This window comes from Lacerta agilis, chromosome 7 (genome assembly GCF_009819535.1).
Source record: "Lacerta agilis isolate rLacAgi1 chromosome 7, rLacAgi1.pri, whole genome shotgun sequence".
In the NCBI taxonomy this organism is placed as follows: Eukaryota; Metazoa; Chordata; class Lepidosauria; order Squamata; family Lacertidae; genus Lacerta; species Lacerta agilis.
In genome coordinates this window covers 58606611-58612654 of record NC_046318.1, presented here as the reverse complement: position 1 = coordinate 58612654, position 6044 = coordinate 58606611, and positions in this window count along the sequence as shown.

Sequence of the window (6044 nt, the reverse complement as noted above, 5' to 3'; positions counted from 1 at the left end):
TAATTCTACTAATCAGTCCATTCCAGAGGAACTAATCTATCTAACGATATTCTATAATGTCACATTTTCTAATCCTCACTAATCTAATTATGATGCCACCTAAAAACAACCCAGAATAGGCAATATTGACCTTAAGACAAGTGAAATTGGAATTTTACAGATAAGCAAATAAAATATTTTTATTCTAGACTTTGAGAGTGTAAGAAAGTATGAAATGCTTACAAAGATGCAAGCTTTCATGCCCATCAAGACACATCCCTTTTCCCATGTTGTTCCAATCTTTGCAAAAGAACAGATATCTGTTGTACAATGGCCAGCTCCCACCAGTCCAGTTTGCTATCCTTCAATGGACCTAAACATAATGGAATATTTCCAGTGAAATAAATCTGGAATTACACTTTAAATGGATACAGTCTGACTTCAGTGCACAATAAATGTTTGAGAGAAGCAGCATAAATAATTCCTTCTCTTTTCCTTCTGACACGGAGCTCATCAAATCCAATCCATGCTCCATGCTGAATAATGAAGGTTTTCTTGTCTTTGGAAGCTCTCATCATGCAACAAATTATTATACATCAAAGGAATGAGTTCTGCCTCAAAACTGATGCTAAAGGTTATGAGTTAGAAAAAAATGAGGGGGGGGGGAAATCACCCCTAAAAAACATCTGCAGAAATAAGTCAACAGGGATTTTTCACCCATTCCTTTCAAATTACTGAAACAGTCAAGTGAGAAATAAAGAAATGTAATACAAATTGCAGAGTACCATGGCTAGGGCACAAGTTTTTGTATAAAAGGTATGGTGGGAAATTAACTGGAAACCAGCCATGGAAATGAGGTAGCACCACTAGCGGGGAAAACAAGGGAAGGAACTCCAGGTGCTATAAAATTATGTTTACCGTGAGCTGAACACAACTTGAGAGAAAACTTTATTACAGCACATTTTTTGCAACAATTCTGACACAACAAGAATCCTATAGGAGTTAAGATTACCTATTTTAAAAAAACCAGTAGGTTCAAATCAAAACCTGGACTTGCTTTGAGTAATTTTTGCAAAACAAAATATGGTCTACAAGTATAGTATATGAGAAGGGTAGGATTATAAAGAGGATAAGAATGGATAAATAAGTGTTTTGTTTGTGTGTATTTTGTTTTTGTAGTTTTTGTATTTGTATTTTGTGTATGTTTATTATTAAAACCCAATAAATTCTTATTTAAAAGAAATTTTAGACTTCCGGTTAGGTGCCGAGTCAATGGCGGACGGGAGTCCGACGGCTCCGTCCTCCGTTAGGCGATAGGGAGCTCCGTGCCTGCGCCACGGGTCCCTTAAAGCCACGGGAAGAGCGTCCCGTGGACCGACGGCTTCGTGGGTCCCAGACGTGCTGTCTCCGCTCCTGATTTACCCTCGTAAGGGGGAGAATCGGGCGAGCGGAGCCCCAGCACGGGACTGAAGAAGCGACTGCCTGCGGAGGATCAAAGCAGCGATCCCGCCAGACCTGAGCACCCGGCACTTCCTACATAGAAACTTCCAAAGAAACTCTGTAAGTTAAAATACTGGATTATTTTACAAGTTTAAAGAGCACTGCTTGCAGAGGAAACTTCAAAAGGAAGCCTGTTCCCTTTGAACTGTTTGCGCGAGCTTGGTAGCGCTAAAAGATCAAAGCCGCGGCTAACGGGAAAGTTTTGCGAACTCTGCCAAACTTTTTAAAAGTTACTTAAAAGTTGTTTAAAGGTTGTTTAAAGACTTAAAAATAGTTGATATGGCAAAAGAAGACACCGCTCCCCCTCTGGACTAGGATTCCGGGTCAGTAGCGGGCTGCAATATATTGTTGCCATTTTTTCTTTGTTGGGACTCTAGTGTTACAGTGACTGTTTACCAGTGGAGATACTTTGACTCTTTTACAGCCAGATACAAGCTATTTTAAAGACTAGTGTCCCCAGAGCCTTGGAATTAATTGAACAATTTGGACTTGTAGCTGGCTTCAAATTAAATAAGCAGAAAACCAAAGTTTTAGGCAAAAATTTGAGTGCAGAACAGATCCAAAGAATTCAAGAAGCCACAGGCCTCAATTTTGTTAAATCTGTAAAATATCTAGGTATCAATCTCACAAATAAGAACTTGAACCTGTATAAGGATAACTATGAAAAATTGTGGATGGAGATAAAAAAAGACATGGAGATCTGGACAAGACTTAAATTGTCGTTAATGGGAAGAATAGCAGTGGTTAAAATGAATGTCCTACCAAGGATGCTGTTTTTATTCCAAGCCATACCAATATTGGACAAACTAGACTGTTTTAAGAAATGGCAAAAGGACCTATCGAAATTTATATGGCAGGGCAAAAAGCCAAGAATAAAATTTAAGATTTTAACAGACTCTAAAGACAGAGGAGGCTTTGCCCTGCCGGACTTAAGGCTTTATTTTGAAGCTGCGGCCTTTTGCTGGTTAAAGGATTGGTTTAAATTAGAGAACGTTGATGTGTTGGACTTGGAGGGACATGATAATATGTTTGGCTGGCATGCATACCTTTGGTATGACAAGGTTAAAATCCACAGAACTTTTAAGTCTCATATTGTTAGAAAATCCCTATATCAGGTTTGGACTAGATACAAAGACTTGCTTGAGAGAAAGACTCCTAGATGGATCTCTCCAGTGGAGGCCAAGGCATATAAGAGACCGAATATGTCTGCAAACTGGTTAAGATATATGGACATATTGCAGCAGGAAGGGGACTCTTTTAAGCTAAAAAGCTATGATCAAGTAAAAAGTCAGGTCCCCGACTGGCTGCACTATCATCAGGTTTATGAAATATTTAAAATGGACAAAAAAGTTGGTTTTCAAGTAGAAAAATCAAAACTGGAAACAGAACTGATAGAATCGAACTTCAAAAACCTTTCCAAAATGTATAATCTTCTGCTAGAGTGGCATACAAAAGATGAACTGGTTAAATCCTCAATGATAGATTGGGCAAAAGATGTAGGACATAATATTATGATGGATGACTGGGAGAGATTGTGGCAAAAAGGTATCAAATTTACTGCTTGTCATGGTTTAAGAGAAAACATAATGAAAATGGTTTATAGATGGTATTTGACACCAGTTAAGATTGCTAAGATGAATACCAAAATGTCAGATGTATGTTGGAAATGCAAACACGCGAAAGGTACCTTTTTTCATATGTGGTGGTTGTGCCCAGCGGTAAGTGCTTTCTGGGATAAGATTTACAATGAGCTTAAGAAGGTAATGAAAGTTACCTTTTGTAAGAAACCAGAGGCATTTCTTCTGAGCATAACCAATGAAGAGATACCCAGTCAGGATAGAGTGTTTTTTATGTATGCCACAACAGCAGCCAGAATTCTATTGGCAAGAACATGGAAAGGTGAAGAGATACCAACGGTGGAGGAATGGCAGATGAAGATGATGGAATACATGGAACTCGCAGAACTGACCGTCAGAGTCCGGGACCAGAGGGAGGGGAAGGCGTCGCAGGAGTGGAAAAAATTTAAAGACTATTTAGTTAAATCAGTTAAACTGAATATTTGAGCAGAATTAGACAGAACATCGGCTTTGGTAGATATGTGTCAGATATAAATGGTAAGAGGAATTGTTGTTATGTGAAAGATGTATGTGTCAAAATATGTTAAGATAGGTCGTCAAGATAAGATACATAGTTATTGAGATATTTGACTAAGTAAAAGCTAAGTATATTAAAATTTGGGTAAATGTGAATCGAACAATATATAAAGCTACCTTGAAGAAGTATTTGTTTCTTTGAAGACAGTGGAGGGAACGGGGGAAGTCCCCAAATAGAGAAGTTAGAAACAAGAAATATACAAAGATAGATATTGGTTAAGGTTTGTATATGTTTTTCTTTTTTTATGTTTTTATTGCTGTTATTGTTTCGAATGTTGATTATGTTTATTGTTGATTATGTTCAATGTTGATTTTGTTTTTTATTGTTTCTTATCTTTTGATGTTGTATTTTGTTTTCTCTTTGTCTTATTGGAAAATAATAAAACCTTATAAAAAATAAATAAATTCTTATTTAAAAAACAACAACTTTTCTGCTTGTATACGTTGATAATATAATTTTGGTTACTGGGGACAAACAAGATTGTACAAAAACAACATTGGGTGCAGGCCATGTTGTAATGTAGTGCTTATGCGACTGTGAATAAAAGGTGGCTGGGCTCATTGTCTCAGGGTTTGGGGGGGAAGAGGTGACAAAACTGATTTCCAATACGTGCCCCCCTTTATTTCCATAACAAGTCCTTGAGTCTGTACTATGAATGGTGACATCAGGGACCTTGTCAGTCCAACCCCTACACAGTCTCATCAGGGCTGACCTTAAGGCATTTGGAACAATTGGGCCAACTTGGGCCCCGCGGGCTGCTCCTAAGGGGCCCCTGCACCAAGGCAATCTAGATGGATTTTATTTATATCTATAAGATTTTGCAGACTTTAGGTGTGAACTGGGGCCCTACAAAAAAAAAATCAAGTTGCGCCCCACTGCTTCAAATTGGGCTGCACTGGCTAGCCCTGAGTCTAATAGTTGCTGGGCCTGAGTTGCCCTGCCCTTGCATGAAGTCTTGGGTTTACAATTTGGGGAGAGGGGAGACTGCGGCACTGGAGAGCGGGCAGGCTGGCGAAGCCCCCTAGATTTAGAGGCCCAAGTTGTCCTGCCCTCACATGAAGTCTTGGGGAGCGGGAGGGCTGGCAAGGCCCCCTAGATTTAGAGGCCCTAGGTTTCAGCCTACTTAGTTTATACATAAATCTGGCACTGATTAAATCCCAGCCTGTAGTTTCAAGGAATGGCCAGCAGATGGCAATGCAATAAAAAGGAAAGCAAATATTTATTCTTGATCTGCTATTTTTGGACAAATGGATGCATGGATTTCGCTCCTCTCTTTCAGCATGTGCCATTCCCAAAAAGGTTCTCTCTTACGGGATAAAGGACCTCTACACCTATAAAGCGGGATGGGGGGGGGACACCTCCGGCTCCTCCTCCTCCCTCAGCGGCGCTGCAGGATTGCAGAGGAGGAGAAGCTCTGCTCTCCCCAGACTCCAACTCTCCTTCCCGGACACTCAGCTTGCCGCCCGGCCCTGGTTCCCCGTGCCACTGGTGCCACAGGATAGAGATGTGCCTGGGGAGAGGAATATTCCCTTTGAAATAAGGGAAATTTAAGGGATATAAAAAATCAGGGATAGCAGCGGGAAATGGCTTGGAATAAGGGAGTTTCCCGCAAAAAAGGGAGACTTGACAGCTATGACAGAGTTCCAACAAAAGATCTGAAGAGCCAAAGCTTCTGATTTATGGGAACCTGTTGCACGCATGTATATTACTTAAATATATTACTTACTAGGCACAGGGCCTTCTCGGCAGTGGCTTCCACCCTGTGGAACGCTCTCCCATCAGATGTCAAGGAAATAAACAACTATCTGACTTTTGGAAGACATCTGAAGGCAGCCCTGTTTAGGGAAGTTTTTAATGTTTGACATTTTAGCATGTTTTTAATGTTTTGTTGGGAACTGCCCAGAGTTATTATTATTATTATTATTAGGCTCCAATACAGAAAATACTACAAAAGCACCAGACACCTTCAGTACAGTACTCTTCTCTCTCATCCAAATGAAGCTCAGGCTGCAAAGGGACTTTTCAGTTTTCGTGAAAGCGATGAGCGGGCACCACTATTAAACAAATCCATTTGTTTTCTAGCTTCTTGGTTTATTTATTTTTTAAAGGGGTGGGCTTAAAACGAACCTAGGTAGTTAAAAAACAACAACCAAGCATCACAGTGCCATCCTGTACTTGCCTACGCAGAACTAAGCCCCGTTGGGGATCAATGGAACTCGCGTCCAGGTAAGTGCATTTACCATAGGATTGCAGTCGGGAAACTTTTAAGTAAATATCACGAGGATTGGCTTGTTTGGTTGGTTTTTTTGCGGGGGCGGCAGTTGATGGGCAGGCAGGAAAACATGGAGACGCGACACTTTTCCTGGCATTCCCCAGCGGACAAGCGAACTTAAGGCACAGGCGCCAGCCGC